General features: G+C 47.9%; 1 long non-coding RNA gene across 1 annotated transcript in view; it reads left to right on the top strand.

Moving 5' to 3' along the window:
* Positions 1-4,643: 4,643 nt before the first annotated feature.
* The window catches only part of LOC123749842 (uncharacterized), a 113,506-nt gene continuing 104,611 nt past the window's right edge, over positions 4,644-13,538 (top strand). The window contains exons 1-2 of the long non-coding RNA XR_011229932.1: positions 4,644-4,872; positions 6,299-6,412. This is a non-coding gene — a long non-coding RNA (uncharacterized lncRNA). The remainder of the gene's footprint in view (positions 4,873-6,298; positions 6,413-13,538) is intronic.

Genomic DNA, 13,538 nt, shown 5'->3' with positions numbered 1-13,538 from the left:
CAGAGCGTCAAAGAACACAGAACGTCAAAGAACACAGGCGTCAAAGAACACAGGCTTCAAAGAACACAGAGCGTCAAAGAACACAGGCGTCAAAGAACACAGAGCGTCAAGGAACACAGAGCGTCAAAGAACACAGAACGTCAAAGAACACAGGCGTCAAAGAACACAGGCGTCAAAGAACACAGAGCGTCAAAGAACACAGGCGTCAAAGAACACAGCGTCAAAGAACACAGGCGTCAAAGAACACAGAGCGTCAAAGAACACAGAGCGTCAAAGAACACAGAGCGTCAAAGAACACAGGCGTCAAAGACCGGACCATTTAAGAACATATCACTCGAATGAATATCCTGCTGAAGTCTTGGAAAGTGTTAAAGTTCAAGTCAGTGACATCTCATGATTAATTAAACCCGAATCAATCGCCGATTGATACGATAACATTTATAGATCCCTAATGTTGAAAACTTAACATTTACAACTATAAATAAATATAAATAATTGTTTATATAAATAAATATAAATGTTCCAAACTTTTAGGACCCCTAACACCCAGCCCTCAAGCGCTTATAACATTTAAAAGCTTAAGTTTAAGAACTTAAGTTTAAGAGCCTAACGCTTAAAGAACATTACCCTCAAGGTCCCAGACGCCCCAGGCAATAGTTTAGTCAACTTACGACCAAGTTACGCTAATCTATGACACAGGATAAAGCCAGACCAAACCCAGCAGCGTCGCGGCCACAAGCGGCTCCTGAGGGAAAATAAGCGTCTCTGGTCAAAACCTCTTATGATAGAAAACGCCGGGGTGGAGGGGATGGAAGGGGCTGCTCTAAGGATAGGAGAGAAAGGGTGATTAGTCGTTAACATCGTCTCAGGCAAGTCCTTATTCTGAATATGGATCGTATGGTGCCTCAAAGATATCTTTAAGTGGTATATATATATATATATATATATATATATATATATATATATATATATATATATATATATATATATATATATATATATATGGGAGGCACAGCCTCCCAAATTGCTCTACCAGCCTTCCTTTCCTCCTCTCATGCATCGCACGACCTCGTCAGAGATATTTTACCTGCAACCCTGAGAGATTCAGCAGGAATACACGATCCTGCTTTCACTGAATGTTCAAATCAGTGGAATGTTCTTGCAGCCCCAGCAACCATTATAGAGCCAACAAAACAACACAAACAGTCCGGCTGGGACCACCCTCTAGTGGAAAAAGTAGCTGATGCCATGCTAAGCGTCGCAACATCAGACAAGGAGAAAGCCCGCCTCAGAGCAGTGCGTGCCCCCCATGCAGGCGACTTCCTCCTGGCAGTACCCATGTCTGCAATGGGCACGCGCCTAGATCCAGAATCCCTTCGTGTAGCAGTGGCCCTCCGCCTTGGTGCCCCAATTCACACTGAATACAAGTGTATTTGCAACAGGGTGGAAGCAGACCAATACGGACTGCATGGGTTGCATTGCGGAAGCACAAAGGGCTGGCATGCAAGACACAACGAGGTCAATGACATCATCAAGAGAAGCCTCGTCTCAGCTGGGTGCCCAGCGGAGAGAGAACCTCGCATCCTAGGGGTCCAAAACCCGGATTTCCCAGCACTTCGCCCTGATGGCATCACCATATACTCATGGAAGGAGGGTAGACAGTTGGTGTGGGACTACACATGTGTATCCACCCTGGCTGACACCTATGTACACTTGGGAGCTGATCAAGCAGGTGGGGCGGCCAACCACAGGGAAACAGCAAAATCACTCAAGTACAGGCGACTGGAAGGTCAATACCTCTTTGTTCCCATAGCGTCTGAGACGCATGGCCCCTGGGGCAAGAGTGCCTTGGGATTTCTCAAGGAATTGGGGTCCAAGCTCATTGACGTCACCAGAGACCCAAGGGCTTCCAGTTTTTTATTTCAGCGTCTCAGTGTGGCGATCCAGAGGGGAAATGCTTGCTGCGTCCTCGGTTCCTGTCCAGAAGCGGAGGAGCTTCAAGAGATCCATAACCTTTAGGCATTTGTCTTGTATGTTTTGTAACCTTTAAATACACAATAAAGGGGAAAAAAAAAGGGAAGGGGGTGGTAGGAGAAAAGCACACAGAAACTGTATTGGAGGGGACCCACATTCCCACCAATGCGTTATGTGTGGTTTCCTCCGAGGCTATGGGTCCCCCTTCTTCCAGCCAGAGGTGGTACTCCCTTCCCTATTTAAAAAAAAAAATATATATATATATATATATATATATATATATATATATATATATATATATATATATATATATATGTCGTACCTAGTAGCCAGAACGCACTTTTTGGCCTACTATGCAAGGCCTGATTTGCCTAATAAGCCAAGTTTTCCTGAATTAATGTATTTTCTCTAATTTTTTTCTTCTGAAATGATAAAGCTACCCATTTCAATATGTATGAGGTCAATTTTTTTTTATTGGAGTTAAAATTAACGTAGATATATGACCGAACCTAACCAACCCTACCTAACCTAACCTAACCTATCTTTATAGGTTAGGTTTGGTTAGGTACCCGAAAAAGTTAGGTTAGGTTAGGTTAGGTAGGTTAGGTAGTCGAAAAACAATTAATTCATGAAAACTTGGCTTATTAGGCAAATCGGGCCTTGCATAGTAGGCTGAGAAGTGCATTCTGGCTACTAGGTACGACATATATATATATATATATATATATATATATATATATATATATATATATATATATATATATATATATATATATATATATATATATATATATAAGGCACAACTCTCCTAAACACGAGAGTGAAGTATACAACTTTAGAACACTTTCCCACCAGGAGACTCGAACCCTAGCCAGCACAGAAGCCTTTCAGCAACTGGCATAACAGGTACGCCTTAACCCAATCGACCACCTGCTCAGACCCTTAAAAGAGATGGTAATGGATGGAAAGTGTATAAATACTCCGAAATTACCATCTCTTTTAAGGGTCTGAGCAGGTGGTCGAGTGGGTTAAGGCGTACCTGTTATGCCAGTTGCTGAAAGGCTTCTGTGCTGGCTAGGGTTCGAGTCTCCTGGTGGGAAAGTGTTCTAAAGTTATATATATATATATATATATATATATATATATATATATATATATATATATATATATATATATATTTATATATATATATATATATATATATATATATATTTATATATATATATATATATATATATATATATATATATATATATATATGTGAACGTCTGAACCGTCTCCAGGCATATATGCCACTGAAAACTCACACCCCAGAAGTGACTCGAACCCATACTGCCAGGAGCACTCTGCAATCTGGCGTACAGGACACCTTAACACACTCGACCAACAGATTGCAGAGTGCTCCTGGCAGTATGGGTTCGAGTCACTTCTGGGGTGAGTTTTCAGTGACGTATTGTATTTGTAAAAAGTATTTGTAAAATGGACCATGACAGTAGTAGTGGGCATCCATCAGTCTCACGAGACTATGGAGTTGCGCTCTGGTTGTCGGTCTGGAGTAACCTAGCTCTCCAGGGCGCAAAGCCAGGGTAGGTTGATACGGAAAAGCTGTTACCCATGCAGCAGGTCCCCCTCTCTACGGCGCCGAAAGTCTCCAATGGAAATGCAAACTACCAATACGATTGGTTCACTGTAAAAACAACACAAAATCGGCTAATATTTGTTATGGGAGCCGGTCGGCCGAGCGGACAGCACACTGGACTTGTGATCCTGTGGTCCCGGGTTCGATCCCGGGCGCCGGCGAGAAACAATGGGCAGAGTTTCTTTCACCCTATGCTCCTGTTACCTAGCAGTAAAATAGGTACCTGGGTGTTAGCCAGCTGTCACGGGCTGCTTCCTGGGGGTGGAGGCCTGGTCGCGGACCTGGCCGCGGGGACTCTAAAAAAAAAAAAAAAGCCCCGAAATCATCTCAAGATAACCTCAAGATCTCAAGATAACTCGGCCTATGGAGCGTCACAGTAAAATAAGACAACAAAACCCAACCTCCCAATATTCGTTCACCGTCACACCGTCACTATGGACCGTCACTATGGACCGTCACAGTAAAACAACAATGTAATAACAAATCTAATTTAAACTTTTAAAGTGAAATTTAGGCTCATAACATTCCCACTTTCAGAGAAATCATGTTAGAGCTACATTTTGCTCCCGAAATTGACGACCTGAAAAGTTCTGAATGACTAAACTTAGCCCCATATGGAACGTAAAGTTCGGAGGTAGCTAGGCAGATCTTTCAAAATTTTGTGAATGTGTTGCAGTAAAGAAATCCCAGTAAAGAAATCTAGCCAGTAAAGAGATCCCAGTATAGAAGTCCAGCCAGTAATCTCTAGTGCTGGAGTCCCGCTCTGTACACGTCCCGCGGGGTCCCAGTGTACACGCCCCCGCGAGGTCCCAGTGTACACGCCCCCGCGAGGTCCCAGTGTACACGCCCCGCGAGGTCCCAGTGTACACGTCCCGCGAGGTCCCAGTGTACACGTCCCGCGAGGTCCCAGTGTACACGCCCCCGCGAGGTCCCAGTGTACACGCCCCCGCGAGGTCCCAGTGTACACCCTCTCCCCACACTCGCCAGCGACTAACCCCCCCCCCCTCCCCAACGACCCCCACATGAACTTCTCCCACCTTTCCCCTCTCGCCAATAACAACTTGAACACGTGCCCTCGCTCCCCGAGTAATTAATTTGCGTCCTTGTTTCTCCAGCCTGGGCTACGCGGTGCTGGTGGGCGTGGCCCTCTCGCGGGCGGGACGGCTGAGGGCGCCCTGCCTCCTGCTGCTCCTCGTCGCCGCCTCCTGCAGGACGCTACAGAGGAACCGGGACTGGGAATCCAGGGAGACGCTCTTCTTGTAAGTCTTGCTAGTGATTGGGAAGGATTTAGGATTATTCCTGAAGGGATTGTGGCAGGTTAGGTGGGAAGCCCAAGCACTTCACCTAATCTATCGAGGCCCATGCATCGAAAACGTTAATATCACGATGGTTTCATTGTTACTGACACGTCGCATTTTCCACGGAATGGTGGATTCCGTACAAAAATCGACCCATTGGGAAGACAGGATGTGTAATAGCAAGTTTTAATAGCAGTAATATCACTAGTTATTACCAATTAACGCTAGTTACGCAGTATTCAGGATCATCCCTCACACCAACTCACCTAGTTGTGCTTGAGGGGGTTGAGCTCTGGCTCTTTGGTCCCGCCTCTCAACTGTCAATCAATTAAAGTACAGATTCTTGAGCCTACTGGGCTCTTTCATATCTACATTTCAAAATGTGTATGGAGTCTGCCTCCAACATTTATTAACCATTCTGACGCTAAAAAAAAGTTCTTTCTAATGTCTCTATGGCACATTTGGGTACTGTAAGCATATACGTCCATCTTGAAATATATACGTCCGCATATATCCTTGATCGTCGGCCGTCTTAAACGGGTGAATATATCATAGAGGTATGAATGAATATGGTATATAATATGGTATCTATGAATATATCATAGACTGGACATAGCTATCTCTGGCAAGACATGTTCTTGAATACACTCTTGAGAGATGGCAAGAGCGGTGACAGACAAGCTAACTATTGTGGGATGCATGTGGTTTGTAATGATGACACTAACGACCTGCTTGGCTACAACTCTGACTGTGAATGGTTGACTTGTTAATGACTGACAGTAGTTAACTACAATTGTTTTGTTAGTAGTGACTGCATATGGTGTGGGTACCTGATAATAAGGGAAGCTCCTGGTTAACTATATAATCAGAACTGACCTTCTGAGCTCACCATCAGAGCTTAACAATCACTGCACAGAGCCTATAGTCTCTTGAATTTAAGTTGGAGACTTAGAAATGGATTCCAAAGTCATGATTTCACTGATCACACATTTACTATAACCTTTCTATACACAGTCATATATTTTATATCAATTTTATATAATTAGATTTCGATCTTATTTGTTATTTAAATACTTACTGTAATGTATAATATTATGTATTTTCATATAGCTGGCTTGCCTCTCCCTCTCTCTAACTTCTCTTCCCCTATAGCCTCCCTGTTCTGTTCTGTTCTTTTCTCCCGCTTCCCTCTCTTTCTCTCTCTCTCTCTCTCTCTCTCTCTCTCTCTCTCTCTCTCTCTCTCTCTCTCTCTCTCTCTCTCTCTCTCTCTCTCTCTCTCTCTCGTGTCTGTACAGTACTTGATTCTCACCTCATAATCACAGTGTTCTCACCTGGTCCTCGTCTTCCCATATGGTTGTAATGCGTGTGTCACTCTCTGACGGCTCAGGGCGGGCCTGAGGACGCTGCCCCACAACGCCAAGATGCACTACAACTTCGCCAACCTGCAGAAGGACCTGGGTAACGCCGACCTCGCCAAGCTCCACTACATATACGCCATCAGGTGAGTCTTCGCCTCGACTGGCTACATATATACCTTGAGAAATGCGCTGACATACTCAAAGATATCTTAATGCTGCGGATACTGTGTGTCACACCCAAGACTGGATGCAGTCTTAGCACATTGACTGAGATAAAGGTTCTTCAAGTGGCGCCTCACCACTCATCATGTCTACCACACAAATCAATATAACGAGAGGACACTGCAACGTCTGAGGTGAATCACCAATCCCATCAACAGTTTAGCAACGTCGTGCAACAGGCGGCCACATACGATATCCACCCCCAATTTGCGTTTTTTTTTGTGTGTGTGTTTAGTTCACTTATTATGCACCCCATACCCATCCTGTGAGCAGTAGTAGAAAAGGTTATAGAGACATAATGGGCTCAGGAACTGAGCCCTCAAATTCATGTAACTATTTACATATTTAAAGTATATATCAACAGTCTCTTATAACACAACCATACGGCCACAAAGGCCTATTTCAGAACTAATAAAAACAATGTTTTCTTAAATATAAGTTATATTATAAACAAGTTTTGTGTATAGTTAACCCTGGGGTTCATTAGGGGAGGTGATACACCTGTCCCACACCACACCTGCCTCACACCAGTTACACCTGCCCCACACCATCTACACCTGCCCCACACCAGCTACACCTGCCCCACACCAGCTACACCTGCCCCACACCAGCTACACCTGCCCCACACCAGCTACACCTGCCCCACACCAGTAACACCTGCCCTACACCAGTAACACCTGCCCCACACCAGGTACACCTGCCCCACACCAGCTACACCTGCCCCACACCAGTAACACCTGCCCTACACCAGTAACACCTGCCCCACACCAGGTACACCTGCTTCACACCAGCTACACCTGCCCCACACCAGCTACACCTGCTCCAAACCAGCTACACCTGCCCCACACCAGCTACACCTGCCCCACACCAGGTACACCTGCTCCACACCAGGTACAGCTGCCCCACACCAGCTACACCTGCCCCACACCAACTACACCTGCCCCACACCAGCTACACCTGCCCCACACCAGCTACACCTGCTCCAAACCAGGTACACCTGCCCCACATCAGCTACACCTGCCCCACACCAGGTACACCTGCCCCAAACCAGGTACACCTGCCCCACATCAGCTACACCTGCCCCACACCAGCTACACCTGCCCCACACCAGCTACACCTGCCCCACATCAGCTACACCTGCTCCAAACCAGATACACCTGCCCCACATCAGCTACACCTGCACCACACCAGGTACACCTGCCTCACACCAGGTACACCTGCCCCACACCAGGTACACGCCCCACACCAGCTACACCAGCCCCACACCAGCTACACCTGCCTCACACCAGGTACACCTGCCCCCCACCACACGCAGTCCCGCTCTTGTGCCAGGTGCGTCCACCACGGGCTCACCATAGCCCGTGCTACTTGGAACGTTTTGTTCCGAGTAGCTGAATCTAAAAACAACAGCAGCAACATACACCTGCGTCAGGCAACAACACGTGTACACTGAGCCCAGAACCTGGTTGCCCAAACAACACAACTGACAACACCACTCATTCTCTCGTCATGTGAAAACGAGGTAAAACCTTCTACACTGGCAATGATGATGCTAGTAGATCCCTGATACTATCCCAGCACTGATTCCTAGTAGACAGATCCTTCATACCGCCCGGCCTCAATAGCCATCACAGGATCTCATTCACATGGCTCACAGTCTCAAACTACTCATTCTGCTCGTAACGTGACCCCCCCCCCCCCCCCGAGGCCAATGTTATTCCCTTAACATAACTGATCGGCCCCGCTACACTGCGGATCCCTTCTCCAATCTGCTTGGTGTTCGGCTTGTGGTGTGTCAGCCTCTGGAGGGTTACTGAGGTCACCACACTGACTTACTCACCAACCAACAAGTACACTTTACTCCTGGACTATGTTCACGGATAAAGTAAACTCAGTCTATATACACCGAGAAATAAGGTACACCTCTCAGTGTTATAACATCCTGATCTAATCTGTGGCTTAATAGACCAGACAAAAATACATTCACTTGAACTGCAGACCCCAGGATCTCGGGCGCCAAGATCTGGACATATCCCCCTCTATCTACTTCTGCAGGACTATGTAGACCTATCTATCCAGTAAGTTTCCCTCACCCCCCCTATCCTCCTACCCCCCTATCCCCTCACCCCCCCCCCCTGTGAGACCATCGAGCTAACCAGCCCTCTGGACCTCCCACTTTGCTGCTGTGATTCTCTTCAGTGATGGTTCCCACTTCCCTCCAATGGAGCAGTTTGCCCTCTTCGACTCCTCTGGCCGGACCCTCGCTCCCCAACACACTTAAGTGAACATTTACACCGGGATGCACACTCCCCTCCCCCCCCCCTCCCCACACCCCACTATATTATATGTCGCTGGTGCATTCTAATATAACTTATATCATGTGGAATACGAAAGTCTTCCGTACCTCTTAGGAACCCTTTACACAACGTTTAACGGGAGTCCCTCACATTCTCACCTGTAACAGAGCACACTTGATTGACAGTTGAGAGGCGGGACCAAAGAGCCAGAGCTCAACCCCCGCAAGCACAAATAGGTGAGTACACTTCTCCCTTCTACACCCACAGCCTGGGTCAGGTGGAGCGTTTATGTGTTAGTTCAGTGGCGGCCTTATTACCCCTAAACTATCCTACGTTTTTCATACTAATGTTCACAAATACAATACTAATACAACCGGCGGTGTCCGGGATAGTCCGTCTCTCCTCCCGTCCCATCCTCCTAATCCCCGTCCCATCCCCCTAATCCCCGTCCCATCCCCAATCTTTATTCTGAACCCTTACAAAGGATCTATAGTCGTAATGACTTGGCGCTTTCTCCAGATAGTTTCCTTACCTTCTTTCCCCACACTCCCATACCTCCCCTCTCCCCACATCACCCCTCTTCCCTTCCCCTCTTCCCTTCCCCTCTTACCTTCCCCTCTTCTCCTCCCTTTCCGTCGCAATCGCGATCTATCAAATACTCCTGAGTGTAAACAGAGTGGACAAGGCTACCAGAGTGTGCGTACTGGGAGAACCCCAGAGTGTGTGTACTGGGAGGCCCCAGAGTGTGTGTACTGGGAAGCCCCAGAGTGTGTGTACTGGGAGGCCCCAGAGTGTGTGTACTGGGAGGCCCCAGAGTGTGTGTACTGGGAGGCCCCAGAGTGTGTGTACTGGTAGGACCCAGAGTGTGTGTACTGGGAGGCCCCAGAGTGTGTGTACTGGGAGGCCCCAGAGCGTGTGTACTGGTAGGACCCAGAGTGTGTGTACTGGGAGGCCCCAGAGCGTGTGTACTGGTAGGACCCAGAGTGTGTGTACTGGGAGGCCCCAGAGTGTGTGTACTGGGAGGCCCCAGAGTGTGTGTACTGGGAGGCCCCAGAGTGTGTGTACTGGGAGGCCCCAGAGTGTGTGTACTGGGAGGCCCCAGAGTGTGTGTACTGGTAGGACCCAGAGTGTGTGTACTGGGAGGCCCCAGAGTGTGTGTACTGGGAGGCCCCAGAGCGTGTGTACTGGTAGGACCCAGAGTGTGTGTACTGGGAGGCCCCAGAGTGTGTGTACTGGGAGGCCCCAGAGTGTGTGTACTGGGAGGCCCTAGAGTGTGTGTACTGGGAGGCCCCAGAGTGTGTGTACTGGGAGGTCCAAGAGTGTGTGTACTGGGAGGCCCCAGAGTGTGTGTACTGGGAGGCCCCAGAGTGTGTGTATTGGGAGGCCCCAGAGTGTGTGTACTGGGAGGCCCCAGAGTGTGTGTACTGGGAGGCCCCAGAGTGAGTGTACTGGGAAGCCCTAGAGTGTGTGTACTGGGAGGCCCCAGAGTGTGTGTACTGGGAGGCCCCAGAGTGTATGTACTGGGAGGCCCCAGAGTGTGTGTACTGGTAGGACCCAGAGTGTGTGTACTGGGAGGCCCCAGAGTGTGTGTACTGGGAGGCCCCAGAGCGTGTGTACTGGTAGGACCCAGAGTGTGTGTACTGGGAGGCCCCAGAGTGTGTGTACTGGGAGGCCCCAGAGTGTGTGTACTGGGAGGCCCTAGAGTGTGTGTACTGGGAGGCCCCAGAGTGTGTGTACTGGGAGGTCCAAGAGTGTGTGTACTGGGAGGCCCCAGAGTGTGTGTACTGGGAGGCCCCAGAGTGTGTGTATTGGGAGGCCCCAGAGTGTGTGTACTGGGAGGCCCCAGAGTGTGTGTACTGGGAGGCCCCAGAGTGTGTGTATTGGGAGGCCCCAGAGTGTGTGTACTGGGAGGCCCCAGAGTGTGTGCACTGGGAGGTCCCAGAGTGTGTGTACTGGGAGATCCAAGAGTGTGTGTACTGGGAGGGCCCCAGAGTGTGTGTACTGGGAGGGCCCCAGAGTGTGTGTATTGGGAGGCCCCAGAGTGTGTGTATTGGGAGGCCCCAGAGTGTGTGTACTGGAAGGCCCAAGAGTGTGTGTATTGGGAGGCCCCAGAGTGTGTGTATTGGGAGGCCCCAGAGTGTGTGTACTGGGAGGTCCCAGAGTGTGTGTACTGGGAGGTCCAAGAGTGTGTGTACTGGGAGGGCCCCAGAGTGTGTGTACTGGGAGGGCCCCAGAGTGTGTGTACTGGGAGGCCCCAGAGTGTGTGTACTGGGTGGCCCCAGAGTGTGTGTACTGGGAGATCCAAGAGTGTGTGTACTGGGAGGGCCCCAGAGTGTGTGTACTGGGAGGGCCCCAGAGTGTGTGTACTGGGAGGGCCCCAGAGTGTGTGTACTGGGAGGCCCCAGAGTGTGTGTACTGGGTGGCCCCAGAGTGTGTGTACTGGGAGGCCCCAGAGTGTGTGTACTGGGAGGCCCCAGAGTGTGTGTACTGGGAGGCCCCAGAGTGTGTGTGTACTGGGAGGTCCCAGAGTGTGTGTACTGGGAGGCCCCAGAGTGTGTGTACTGGGAGGCCCCAGAGTGGACAAGCTACCAGAGTGTGTGTACTGGGAGGTCCAAGAGTGGACAAGCTACCAGAGTGTGTGTACTGGGAGGACCCTCCTCCCGATATCAAAAACTATGTATATTATGTATCAACAATGTAATGTAAGTCAACCAAAGATTAGAGTCGGGGCCCAAGAACTGAAGCATAAACACTGTAAGGTGTAAAGCCAAAGGAGCTAACAAAATTTTTATCTATTTTCTGAATCTAACTTACCCAATTTGTATCTATTGTTTCATATTAGCATATTTCACACCTTGCAGGTATACCCTTGATCTATCCATACAATCATTTGTATACTTTACTTACTTCTCCCTTACTCTTTACCTGCAAGGAGGGTAAACTAATAAGAGAGGGTGATAATGCCTGGGATTACCCTCTCTTACGAAGAGAGATTAGTTTACCCTCCTTGCAGGTAAAGAGTAAGGGGGAAGTAAGTAAAGTATACAAATGATTGTATGGATAGATGAAGGGTATACCTGCAAGGTGTGAAATATGCTAATATGAAACAATAGATACAAATTGGGTAAGTTTAGATTCAGAAAATAGATAAAAATTTTGTTAGCTCCTTTGGCTTTACACCTTACAGTGTTTAAGCTTCAGTTCTTGGGCCCCGACTCTAATCTTTGGTTGAATTACATTACATTGTTGAAATATAATATTTACAATTATTATTATAATAATTATCATAATAATAATTGTTGTATTTAATAATTATCACTCTTCCTTCCTTCTACTTGGTCTTGAAGGAGGCCGGCCTCGGGTGAAAAGGGGTTGTGACGATCCATGTCTGGAACCCGTAGGTGCGGGACCGGGACGTCCACCTCCCGGGGCTCGTGCGGCCCAGGCTCTGCTTCAGGAGGCTGGGGTCGTTCATACCCTTGATGGGGTGGTTCTTGTCCGGCCCCGACCACGGCGGTCTCCGGGGTTGGAGGTCCCTGTGCCCTTCTTCACCAACTTCGAGGTCAACCCCGGAACTCACAGTTCCTGCGACGGCGCTGGAACCAATCGTATTGGCGTGTGCCTTTCCATTGGAGACTTTCAGCGCCGTGGAGAGGGGGGACCTGCTGCATGGGTAACAGCTTCTCCCCCGAATCAACCTACCCTGGCTTTGCGCCCTGGTGAGGCCACTCCAGACCGACACCAAGAGCGCAACTCCATTGTCTCCTGAGACTGATGGATGCCTACTACCTTCATCATCCTTCTCTACTCTCTCTCAAGACCATTAACGTCCATTCCATTGCATCTGGTCACTCATTAAACTACATCATATCAGTGGGTTAATTAGGGCCAGGGGCAAGATTTACGAAGCAGGTACGCCAACCTGTCCTCTAAAAAGAACGTCGCTTTTGGCCGTTTGCCCGTATGGCCGAATTTGGACGTAATTTGAAAATGAAAAAAAAATGAAAATAAGTTTGGGATTTTTTTTCAACAACAGTAAGTTAAGGGTCCTCTGATAGGTTAGGTGGGCAGGAAATTCTCAAAAAGTTTCAAAACGTTATGAAAAACGTTAATTGAAAGTGTCCCCTCATAACCTCTGCGCGTACGCCGGACGACTCAAATAGAAAACGGAACAGAATGTCACTTTTGTGAGTCGATTTCATTTCAAATTACGTCCAAATTTGGCCATAGCGCGCATACGAGCCAAAAGTGACGTTATTTTTAAGAGGACGGGTTGGATACGCAAGCACTTACGAAACCTGTCCATCTTTTCTCAATCTTTGGCGGCTTTGTTTACAATTATTCAATAGTTAATGAGCTCCGCAGCACCAGGAGGCTGTTTATTACTATAACAACAGTGGATTAGGAAGTTTTCGTGCTTGTAAACTGTTTAATAAATGTAACCAAAGTTGTCAAAGATTGAGGAAAGATGTACACGTTCGTAAGTACTTGCGTAACTACTTCGTGAATATGGCCCCAGATCAGGATGACGGATGACATTATTGTTTAATGACAAGCTCATCCAGACATCCATCCAGGTGTCACTCGCCCTATTTCAAGCATTAACGAATTTATGTCTTCAGTTAAGATCTGTACTAATGATGACTCGCAACCATTGGGAGTCGTGATTGTTTGCGATACATTTATCGCAATCAAATTTAGTCCCTTCAATGTTGCTCAGTTGATATCTTGTATATGTTAGCATTACTTA

This window comes from Procambarus clarkii, chromosome 4 (genome assembly GCF_040958095.1).
Source record: "Procambarus clarkii isolate CNS0578487 chromosome 4, FALCON_Pclarkii_2.0, whole genome shotgun sequence".
In the NCBI taxonomy this organism is placed as follows: Eukaryota; Metazoa; Arthropoda; class Malacostraca; order Decapoda; family Cambaridae; genus Procambarus; species Procambarus clarkii.
This window is presented reverse-complemented; position numbering and strand designations above follow the sequence as displayed.